Here is a 12709-nt window from a genome sequence, read left to right on the forward strand (position 1 = left end):
CATTGGGTGCTGTGGATGTGCAGGAAACGCATGACTTGGCAAAGAGCTATTGATCAATAATTTCTCAGAGGAAGACATACAATTACTTAAAAAAAAAAAAAAAAGAACACATACAAGGGCATGTAACAATTTCAAGTCTTGGGTATGCTCTGTCACCTCTTTTGAAATTCTTTTTTTTTTTTTTTTCCAAACTGTCTTTGAGAGTAGACCACATTGGAGTGATTGCTCTAGACTTCAAACACGGAGACACAGAGTCATTCTATCATTGGGGAGGAGGGGGAGGGGGCTCTCTAACAAAGACCTCCTCTCTCTGCCCTCCCACTGAATTCACTTGCAAATCACAGTGTCTGGATGGAGCTTCCCTTCCTCAGCCCTTAACCTTCCCATACATACACAGAGAGAGTGCTGCAGCTCTAGCAGCAGCAGCAGTGCCTCAGCCTGCCAGGGACCAGGGGGGTCTTATTCTTTTTTCCTTTTTTTTTTTTCTCTCTCTTTTTAACAGTTGAATGGAAAGCAGTTGGCTTGTGTCTTCCCCTACAGCCCCCCATCGTTTTCAGCTTCCTGCCTGATGCTGGGTGAGGCAGCCTCAGTTAGAAGCTTCAGCAGCCGAGAGGGGATGAGGGAGCAGGAAGGCAGAGGGAGCACGGCAGTGGCTAGTGTGCAGCATCACTGAGCGGGACTCGGAGCTCTGGTCCCCTGTCACCTCTCGTTACCGGTAAGGAGATCGGGCTTTCTCTCTACTTCTGCAGGGATGCAGTGTCCGAACGCTAACTGAAGCTGCTTTTATTTAGAAAGTTGGCTTTGCTGAAGGTGACCCTGCTGTGCACTTACCCTTGGCTCTAACCGATCTGCCTCAGTGAGCTGCCAGTACTCGGCGTTGCCTAAGCTGCTGTGTTATGATGTGGGCACAGGTCTCTGGAGATGAGCTGAGTTTCTGTAGGTGACAGGGAGAGTGTATTTTCAATTACCCAAAGATTGTAGTCAAATACACATCCGTAAACTTTAAGGAAAAGCAGCCGAGCATTTGAGGGAAAGACCTACATAGGTTCTCCTTGGGTTTTTTTCCCTTTTTTTTTTGTAATTCAAGATCTTTACACTTTATGCAGGATGGCAGCAGTTTGGGATTTGGAGAGAAGTTCTCCCCCCCCCCCCCCCCCTTCAGATATTAGCTGGTAGATCATCACAGCTGCATTAAAAACTATTGTTTTGCAGTGCTTGAAATTATCAATCATGAAGTCTATTCTGTGATACTAATGACACATGTGTACATATGTACAGGCGTCTGTCTGTAACATAGTCATATGCATATGAGTGGGAGTGGGATAGTATAAATCTTGCAGAAGAAAAGTGGAATTAATCCCGTGTTGAATGGATGAAAAGTGTTTCCACTTTTCTTTGGGGTCACGGTCAATTTTCAGTATGTTTTTTTTTTTAACTTTAAACATGCTATAAAATCTGAGTCAGGGATAAGAAACTGGTATGGAGGTCAGTGACTGTAGAAAGAAGTCGTGTCACTACTGCAATAAAATCCATATTTTATGGGAAGTTAAATGCAGTACTTTGGACATGCAAGCGGATGGTCTACTAAGAAACTTCTAAGGGCTTCCTGGGATCAAGAAGTTTCAACATCTAAAATATGCTTAGAGTGACAGCAGAGTCTTCTGTCTGCAGAGATAGAGTTGTTTGATTTTTGACATTTTGGATATAAAATATTGCAGTCCGAAGCAGTACCTGATTGCCGTGATAACATCCTATTTTGTGCTTCTTATCAATAGAGGGAAAATATGCAAAAATGGAAGTTAGGATGTATATGTATGTATATAGATTTGCATATATAGGCTCTCATTCAATAAAATCTAGATTTGTTAAAGTCGATGGCCCTTAGGATTCGCTCAACTACAGGAAATGTGCAAAGCGATGATACTTGGTCACTAGAGTCCCCTCTTATTATCCAGCACTAATCCGACTAAGCAGTACCAATCCAATCCTATTACACATCTGCTTTGAGAGTGTGATGAACAATGAATGGAGGGTTTTCTTTCAAAATTCTTGCCATTTTGCGGCACCTGCTTTGATGTGGAAAAATGTTGTTAATTGGTGGAGCACGTGCTTCAGGAGGACAGAGCACAGCTAGCTATACAGTGGATGCTCTTTTTGTAGAGACTGGCACAAGTCAGTGGGTGGTCTATGCATATAAGTGAATTTTTGTTAGGGTTGAGCGCATGCCCTTACCCGCTGAAATAGTTCCCCTTCTTGTCGTAATCCATACACGACTGAGAATCCTTCTCCAGCTCTTCTCTCCACACGCACGTACATAAATACATCCACACACGCAAGTCCACTGGGATGTGACTACCTGCAGCCGTTGCTCTGCTCAAAGCAAGCTGAGCAGCAGTTTTATGAGTGATCGTGGGTTATACAGTGCTCTGTCCTTAGCCTCTGCACTTTTTAAGGCAAGTGTCTGCTCGGAGCTCCCCCCAGCCTCCCTGGTTTATCCTTTGCAAACTTGTGGATCTTTGCTAAGCAGTGACCCCAGTTATCCAATTGTTTCACGAGATGGCATTTCGGTTTTTAAAACTTCATTAAAACTGCAGCCAAAAGTGATCAAAAAGGAAAGATTTTTTTTTTCAGTTAGGCTTTCTTCTACTTTGCCCTTACTTGACTGTAATTCTGACTTTGTACACTCTGCTATATTGACTCCTGTCCTCCCATATGGCCCCTTGAGGGTATCAAGCTAATGCTCATGTGGCTTCTTTTCATGAAAATTCAATTACAAAGAACAAAATATGACCATCTGCTCACTGGCCAATCTACAATCAGCAGTCCATCACTTTGGTATTGGTAATTCTGTTCTAATTTATTTTGCGGACTTTAGTTCTGAATTGCTTCGATTAGGCAACCAAATGAGAGCACTGCATCTCACTGTCTCAGTGTGCAAGAAGTTGCTGAAAAAAGCCTGGCTTCTAGACAGCAGATGCTGGAGCCCTTTTCCAAGCACTGCACAATATCCCAACACATCCATAACATTGCTATCACAGGAAAGAACTGGTAACGCTGAATAATATCCGAGGGACACAATAAAACAAGGAAAACTTAGGCTGTCCCCTTGCATTTCTTTGGTTTCATTAAGCTGTGTTAATCATTATTACATACTAATCTTTATTGAATTTAGTATGATGTCATTACTGTGCCTTATTTAGGTCACATAGGACTAGATTCTATATATGGCACCTGAAAATTCTGTGCAGAAAAAAAAATACGCCTAGGCGTATTCTCTAAAGTATGCCTAAATTTTATAGAATAGGCTTAAATTTCCACATGTATATGCCATACTGGGACAGACCCAAAATCCATCAAGCCCAGCATCCTGTGGCGAATCCAGGCCACAAGTACCTGGCAAGATCCCAAAACAGTACAATACATTTTATGCTGCTTATCCTAGAAATAAGCAGTGGATTTTCACCAAGTCCATTTTAATAATGGTCTATGGACTTTTCCTTTTGGAACCCATCCAAACCTTTTTTAAACCCCGCTAAGCTAACTGCTTTTACTACATTCTCTGCCAACAAATTCCAGGGTTTAATTACACGAGGTCAATTACACCAACTAAAAGCTAATGCAGATCCCAAAGCCTAAATTGGGCATGGACCGGGTGTATTCTATAACAACACGCATAGATTTTAGAAATGCCCATGACCATTCCATGGCCATAATCACGCCCATTGTTCAATTATGTGACTTAGAATTTGCATGCACCACGTTACAGAATATGCTTAGCAAGTAGTGCACGTAAATTGTAATTAATGCCAATTCGTGCTGATAATTGCTTGTTAACATCTAATTATCAGTGCTGATTCGCTTGTTAACTAATTAAGTTATGCACATTGCTACGTGGAAATCTCGACGCAATATATAGAATCCAGGGTGTGTGATTCTAAAAGAAAAAAATTAGTTTGCAAAGGCCTTGAAATCTTTACTGGTTTGGAAAAAACAGTAGCTCCCAGAAAGGAAGGCAGGTTGATTGCTCTGTTAACTCCTTAAAGACTAGCTTGATCAAGCAGTGAAAGCATGTTGGTGTTCACTGCATGTTTCAGCTGATTAGAGGTTGGCTGGTTAACTCTGAGGTACCCAGCCAAATGGTTCCCCACAGTGCGGTTAGCTTGGTTTCAGAGCTACTCCCTGCAGAACTTACAGTACCCTTTCAAAACACAGCCTGGAATGATGATGAGCTGGGAAGATCTGTCCGGTGAATCAATATGATATTGCTGAGCATGAAGTGCAGGATTTCACCTGCTACTAAGCAGTAATTGCAAAGTCTGAAATGTGTTTCAGCTAATGTATAATAAAAAAAAATATGAAAATCTAAAATAAACTGGTTGATTGCCTAGTTGCTTAGTCATGAAGGAGGAAGGGGGAGCCTGCTAGGGATTTAAAGATGGAAAAAGCAGGCACACAGATAGCAGTGTTTTGCTTAAGTTTAAGCAGGGCCTGCTTTAGGCATGTGCCTAGGTCACCAGATTTTGAAGACATCCATAAACAGGCACTTGAGACCTCTCGCTCTCCAATCTCTGGGGTACCCCTCTTCCCCTTTAGTTTTCTGCCTGTTGGCATCACAATCTCAAATGTAGCCTCAAGTTTAATAGGAATTTTTTGCCTCTCAAAAAAGGATTATGGGAAAAAAGCTCACAAAGTGACAATTTTATATCCTCAATTACAAAGCACAGAATGAATGTAAAGGACTGAGATAATTATTAATAAGAGAAGTACTGTGTTTTTAAAAAAAGCAATAATGGAACCTGAAACCAATGAAGAGAGTTTACTGACTGTCGAGCTTCTGGTAGGACTCAAGACACCGTGCTGGTTAAGGTTTTCCTGAAAATGTATGAAGTGTTTGTAGGGGGAGAGAGATACTGCCAGGAGAGGGTGCTGCTTTCTAATGTAAACAAAGCAAAGGCTTGAGCGATTGGCCAGGCTGTATAGTTAGGCTAAAAAATAAGGGCTGAAGGTACTGAAGTGCACTGCTGTGTGTTAACGTGTGTTGTTAGTAAACAGCCCATTGAATAAAATGGAGCTCTCTGGAAATTACACTTTAATGTATGTTAGCATCTGGTAACAGTAGTACCAATTAGTAAATCTAACTCCCAAGTGTGGAAATGACTGTAAAAATGTTACATTTGTTTCTTTCTGGAGCTATAGAGACTACATTTTGGGACTCTCTTACCACACTGCAGTTAAAAGTGGCCTTAGTGTGTCCTTACGTAGATCATTCTCTCACTCTAAGGCCATTTTTACACCAGGCTGATTTTTATTTTCCCTATTAATGGCCATTAACGCATGAGCAGCTACCATCACCCATTATCCCCTAATTCTATAAACGTGCCCAATTTGCACGCGCAATGTAATTGAATAATGAGCTAACTAGTGCCAATAATCGGCTTTTAACAAGCAATTATTGACATAGATTTAATTGGAATTTATTTGCGTAAATTTAGATGCGGGATCCGCACCTAAATTTTATACACTGTAACAAAAAAGGGCACAGAAATGGGAAGGTCATAGGCAGAATGTGTGCGTTCCTAGCATTTATGCGCACTTCAGTTGATGCAAATGGCTGCACCTAAAGTTAGGTGCGATTCCCAGGCGCAAGTGTTATTCTATAAACTGCACTAACTTTAAGCACGGCTTATACAATAGTCACTTGGGCACCTTATATAGAATTCACTTCTATGTAGACGGTGAGGGCCTCACGTACTAAGCATGTGCTAATTGGTTAGCATTAGGCAACGTAGCTGCACTAATTAGCAAAGAGTGCATCCTCTTTCCACCCCCAGATCTGCATGGGTAGCGTGCACACATCCAAAAATTATTGTGGGACACCTCATCACACTCAACAGAAAGCCACTATTTGCTCCACTAAGCACACAGCAAAGTAAAAGGGCCCCTTTGGCGTGCTAGCTCTTGTGTCCCACACATATGAACAGGGAAAGCACAGCAAATTTTATGTATTGGGATTTATTAACCGTCTTTATGAAGAGATTCACTCAAGGCGACCTATTAAACTGCTACCAAGGCTCTTCATTACACACTGCTCTGTGACAGCACTGAAGTTACCTACAGCGTTCATTCCTTTTCCTTAATGCCTCCTCTCCAGAGCTGAGAAGTAGGGTTTTGATCCACCCACATCCAAGAAGTTCGGTGTAATGCTGGCATGTTGATTAGGTATTCAAGCAGCTATTCAACTATCAGCATGCCTGTTTCTTTACACTAGTTCTCCATCTCTTGTTCTTATTCCCATTTCTAGTTTTCAATGGCTATAAACTTGTCTGCATGAGAGCAGATGCAGTGTTTTGACCTTTTTAGAATTTCAGAATGGTAGAGGCCTTTGGTTTTCAGCAAATCTTTTCTTGGGGGTCACTTGTCTGCTAATTCTATGACAGGCATTCAGTAGATAATAAGTTGGCAAAAGGGCTCTTGCTTGGCACAGGAGACCCAATGTAAAGCTAAGAAGACTTCTAAATGCATTATAGATATTTAACTAAAAAAATGTGTAATGTGGAAATGAAACATAAAAGGGGGAATCATAGTAACCTTTTTTAGGCAAAGTGCTGGTGAAATTACCTAGAAGTGATTTTCATAGTACTATTGGTTGAAACGATACCTTTGCCTTCACACTATGGGGTATCACTGACTTTCTAGGATAATCAAGCTCTCTTTGGAAGCCGTAGTAGCGTTTTAATCACTCCTTACTTCTACCCCTGCTCCCCCCCCCCGCCTCCAGGATATTCATTCATAGCTTACCCCACAGCCTTCACTTCTGTGTGTCTTGCCCCCCTCCCCCACCAGTATCAGCCAGTTCTAAATGAACTACTGGGCCAAAACAGCTGGAGGAAATAAACCAAAAGCAAAAAGAAAACTGGAGGCCTTGGGTGCTGTACAATGCCACTGATAACAAGTGTGAACAATAGCATTGATTCACAATATAGTGCACCCTTGTGGAATGTCTAAGAAAAGCGTCTATTTTCCTAATTCTACAATGGAAACTGGAGCTAAAGACAGGGTGCTGCAGGGCCTATCAGAGTGAGAAAACAGGTAGGCAGGCCCCATGCTGAATTGTTACTTGAGTTCCCTGCTACTCTGTAGGGCAGCATGGGAAAACAAAGGAAAACTGAAGGTGTGAAGAGACCAAGGAAGGAGATGATCTGCACTGCAGAACTGGGAGAGAGGGGCATAGGACACACACACACACAACATATGTGCATCTGTGCCCTGACCTGACAGCCTAGGCATCCTTTTATAAAAATTACCCTCTCTGTCTCTCTTCACACATTACTGTTTCATTCCACTAGCAACCAAACATGATCTCTAAAAGGAAATAATGCTTTCAGGCCTCTACATGCCAGCTGTAATGCCAAAAGTTATTACCCTGTACACCAGGGGCTTATTTTGGCCATCTTTTGTGCAAGATGGAATAATGTGCTAAGAAAAGAGTCTGGCTATAATAGGAGAAGAAGAGCCTAGATCATCTTTGATTTCCCCAGCAGGAAAAGAAAGGGTTATTTAAGATCAGATATATAAGCCATTTTTTTCCATAAACAGAAAATGGGAAAATCCCTTCAGCATATCTGACAGTACATTTACAATCAAGATTTTGCTTTAATTATGTAGGTATTTTTCTTTTCATTTTTTAACTGTACTAACATATTGAAATAATTTAGGTGAAAACACCAAAGATTAAATATTTTAGTGCAGCATGACTATTTTTTTTCTGCTCTTAATAAAGTAGAAAACAGTGTAACTAGATGGTATTGCTTGTTTTTGATCATGTTAATGTAGCCCTAGCTTCAGTGACTGAGTGTCTCCATGTCTACATAAACTTTAACTTCAATGCAGTGTGAGTTTGGGGGTCAGCAGTAGGGAAGGTACTTCACATTCCTTGTCTGGTGTTCAAAAAACTGCTTATATGGTGATGGCCACCCCCAATAACTATTCCTTCAAAACTGAAGTAGCAATAGTTGCAAGAACAGCCTGTAGTCATCTAGTGTAAATCCAACAGCTTTGACTCATATTCTCTTTCCACATACTTGAATAACATCAAATAACATCCTGTTCCTCTCACTTTATTCCCTGCTTAGGAGGGCAGACTCTCTGCACCAATGCACTTCCAATCCGTACAGCAGCATGTAACACTATTAATTGCTTCTTCACTGAAGCTCTTCCAGTGCTCCTGTACAGTCAAGGTTAAAAAAGACAATACATTTCAGCCTCTGTGTCTGTGCTTCTGCCTCCTGGTATCAAAGGCCCTCACCCTTTTCTATTGGCCCTCTGAGTCTGTAGCACTTCCATCCCCAGCCCTCTTCTCTGTCCCTCTACAGTATGCCCCTCTTTAGCCCAAAGTTATCTATCTCACAGCCAGGCACTGAAGGTGTGTAAGAGATCAGGTCATTCAGTTACTGCTACTCCTCCTCCAGGCTACAGGTAAGGGATTCCCCAGATCCCATGTTGCTACCTTTCCTCAGGATCATAGGAAAACTCACCTTTCATTTCACTTACTGTGATGAGGAAGAGATTCACTGGACCTCCTCCCCCAGCTGCTCACCATACACTGCTCCCTCTTTTCCTTCAAGATCGTCTACAGGCAGGAAGAGTGCAGCTGCTGTGTAGAACAGTTAAACGTGAATCGATTTTTCACTCTTTCAAAAAATATAAAGACCAGGGATACTCAATGAAACTAAATGGAAATATTTTTAAAGCAAATAGGAGGAAATATTTTTTTCACTCAAAGAATAGTTAAGCTCTGGAATGCATTGCCAGAGGATTTGGAAACTGCGGTTAGCATATCTGGTCTTAAAAAAAGGTTTGGACAAGTTCCTGGAGGAAAAGTCCATAGTCTGCTATTGAGATAGACATAGGGGAAGTCACCGCTTGCCCTGGGATTGGTAGCATGGAATGTTGTTACTATTTGGGTTTCTGCCAAGTACTTGTGACCTGGATTGGCCACTGTTGGAAGCAGGATACTGAGCTAGATAAACCATTGGTCTGACTCAGTATGGTTATTTTTATGTTCCTATGAACAAGAGTGCAGGCCTGAATTCAGAGCAAAGGCAGAAAGTGGAGCATGCAACAGAGCACACAGACAAACTAGTATAAAGATCTGCATTTGGACTGAACTTCAGTCAATCCAGGCATTTCCCTTGTTCCACCATATGTTTTTGCTTGCACATATCTTAAGTGCTAAGTAATCTAGGTGAGACCTGATCCAAGAACTCCGTAAGAGATTGTGACTCTTCAACTGGGTCACCTACTACGATCCTCAGGATCAGCAGCAGTTCAAGCCCCCTTCAACCTACCTTCCTTTTTCTACGGGACTCTCCTACAGCCAGGGGTCTGGTCTCCAGGGATATGTTTGATGAAAAATATCTTTGTTTTAGAAAGTGCATTCCTTATTGGCTTCCAGAGGTTCTCCTCTGCCATATGGAGTGGAGGAGTAGTCTAGTGGTTAGTGCAGTGGACCTTGATCCTGGGGAACTGAGTTCAATTCCCACTGCAGCTCCTTGTGACTCTGGGCAAGTCACTTAACCCTCCATTGCCCCTGGTACAAAATAAGTACCTGAATATATGTAAACCACTTTGAATATAGTTGCAAAAACCTCAGAAAGGCAGTATATCAAGTCCCATTTCCCTTTCCCTTTCCCATATTCCCTTAAATTTGATCAGTAGGTTGAGCCATCACTGAGCCCACTTGGAATCTTATTCTCAGTTCATCAGAAATTCTGGTGCTGGCAGGAGCCCTTGTTTATCTAGGAAGAGGTTTTCATAATAAGAATTTAATAACATCACATTTAACAATGGGTGGGTTTAAAAATAGGCTGCCAGCTATTTTAAGGTGATTTGATTCGTCTGCTGATAGTAGTAAAGGCATTCATGATCTTTTGGTCCAATTTTGCAATTGTTTCTTGTCTTCATGTGTCTTCTATCTCCAACTTAGATATGTGCTTGCCATTACAGACAATTGTGGGGTCTTTTGATTTGAGTTTTTTCTTAATGTCTTTGTCTCAATACTGACCTGCTGGACTCTGAGTGAAATGGAGGTCTAGGGCATTTTCAGTTTTGGATCCAGACTGCTGGAATAAGTTGCCAAGAGATATGTATGTGAAAATGAATATTCTACCATTTTGGAAGCAACTTGAAACATTGCTTTTTCCCTGAGATTTTAGGGGAGCAATTGGGAAGTTCATGCTTAGATAGTCCTTGGATGCCCTTGGTGTGGCCAGCTCCTGGCTGGCTTCCCACCCTCTGTAAAGCCCGTGACCTGCCCACTCAGTTCATGGTTAGTGGGTGCTGATATTCAGCAGCACTGTCCGGTTAAGTGCCACTGAATATCGGTGGCTAGGCAGGCACAAGTGCTACCCGATTACCACTGGTTTGCTGCCAGAGCCCTCACCGCTTCCTAAATAGGAGGCAGTAAAGGCTGCAGCAGTAAATGACCATGCAGCATTTTTTTAATTACCACATGGCCATTTTCTGGCCTTTTAAGAAAAAGCCACTTTTCACTGTGGCAGTAAAAGGTGGCCTCGTCATGCAGCAGTCCTACATTGTGACACCACCATGGGCCACCTTTTACCGCCGTTTAGTAAAAGAGCCCCTTAAATTGTTTTGAATATTGACACCTGTGTTATTTTTGAAGAACTCTTAGCATTTGATCTGAATAGTTGTGTTTTCTTTTTATTTTCTGACATTTGCCTACTCATTCACTCTTTTTTTTCTATAATTGAGTCATTAATTTAAGCCCCATTATGACTAACAGTTGCACCCTGCCTAGTCTTCTTTTCATACCACATTTACTGCTGCTAAAAGGACATTCTCTTTATAGATTGATGGTAAAATTATGTATTCCCCACTGATACCCAGTCTGAAGAAGGTAGGCAATGATGAGACCCCTCACATAACATAGTAGATGACGGCAGAAAAAGACCTGCACGGTTTATCCAGTCTGCCCAACAAGATAAACTCATATGTGCTACTTTTTTTTCAATTTATACATTTTATTAAAGAACAATGTATCACAACTGCGTTTTACCATGTCATTCCAGTACATTTCAATTTATAACATAACATGTCTCTAAGTCATTTTAAACATTTTCTCCCCCCCCCCTCCTCCATCTCTTATCCCCTCTTCCTCCCCCATTTTCCCTCCCAGCCCCTCCCCCTCCCTCCCCCCTTCCTTGTCCCTCAGGATGTCAAGTTGTTCTCTTCTGACCTACTATCATTCGTTCAGCCGCACCCATTCTTGTGCCTCAGGGTTGTATCTCCCCTTCCTTTTATCTGTTAATTTTTCAAGTTCTATTATGCCTCTAAGCTTCACCCTCCAGTTATGTATTGTGGGCCCCGTGCTACGTTTCCAATGCAGTGCTATAACTGTTTTCGCTGCAGCAAGGCCTATGCGTTTAACTCTTAGTTTCCATTTTTGCCTTCTCTGATTACCCCATCCTAATAAGTATCATTTAGGTTCACACGGGAAGGGAGTCTCTAGAACTACTGATAGCCCAGCCACAATCTCTCTCCAATACCCTTGCAGCATCTTACATTCCCACCATATATGGTAAAATGTTCCTGTTGCTTGTCCACATCTCCAACAGACCGCCAAACTCCCTGGGTACATTTTCTTCACTTTATCTGGTGTGTAGTACCACCTGCTCAATACTTTGTAAGCGTTCTCTTTTATTAATACACATATTGAGGCTTTCTTAACCTCTATACACACCCTCCTCCATTCAGCCTCACTCATATTCTGTGTCATATCTTTTTCCCACGCCTCCATATATGGGAGTTTCTGGAATTCCTGGCTCCGAAGGTAACCATACACTTTAGAAATTCCCTCATCCCTCACATCTATCTCCCCCCACAAATTTTCAAGTTTTTCATGTTCTTTGGGTGGGTTCCTTGCCCATTTCTCAGTTGTAATAAAGTGTTTAACTTGCAGGTAGGCATATATATCAGTCCCTTGTAGTCCATATCTTTCTTGCAGTTCTCCAAATGTTTTAATGCGCCCTCCCTCCAGGAAGTCTCGAAATCTAATCAGTCCCTTCTGAAACCATGTTAAGAAAACCCCTGATTCCTTTCCTGCTGGGAATCCCAACTCTTGCATTATCCAGGCATAGGAGGACCTGTTCTGAGTACCCCGCAGTTTAGCTTTTAAGGTTCCCCAGAGTGTCAGTAAGTACGATACAAATGGGTTCAGTGTCAATTTCCCATAGGACTGTTCCGGAAGTTGGGAAGTATTCGGAGTAGCCCCCGTTGGCCTTTAACCTCGCAGTCGGGGACGCATATAATCCCCGCACCCACTCTATAAAAGATGTTCCCAAGCCCATTGCTCCCATTACTTCCCATAAATATTCCCATTCCACCCCGTCGAATGCTTTCTCTGCATCTATTGCAAGTAGCATCAGTGAGTCTCCTCTCCTCTGTGCTCCCCATACAATATTCAGTGTGCGCCAAATATTATCTGCTACCTTTCTATTGAGTATAAACCCTAATTGATCTGTGTGTATGAGGTGTGGCATAGTATAGGCCAGGCGGTCTGCCATAACCTTTGCTAAGATCTTAACATCAATGTTCAATAATGATATTGGCCTATACGAACCACACACTGCTGGGTCTCTCCCTGGTTTTGGTATTACTGAAATTCCTTCTACTTTCATGCTGTTGGGTA

The 12709-nt window shown here is 42.0% G+C and overlaps 1 protein-coding gene across 1 annotated transcript in view; it reads left to right on the forward strand.

Moving 5' to 3' along the window:
- Nucleotides 1-408: 408 nt before the first annotated feature.
- The window catches only part of LOC115473950 (cadherin-6-like), a 306893-nt gene continuing 294592 nt past the window's right edge, over nt 409-12709 (forward strand). The window contains exon 1 of the mRNA XM_030209169.1: nt 409-715. The gene's annotated coding sequence lies outside the window, so the exon portion shown is untranslated. The remainder of the gene's footprint in view (nt 716-12709) is intronic.

This window comes from Microcaecilia unicolor, chromosome 1 (genome assembly GCF_901765095.1).
Source record: "Microcaecilia unicolor chromosome 1, aMicUni1.1, whole genome shotgun sequence".
NCBI lineage: Eukaryota > Metazoa > Chordata > Amphibia > Gymnophiona > Siphonopidae > Microcaecilia > Microcaecilia unicolor.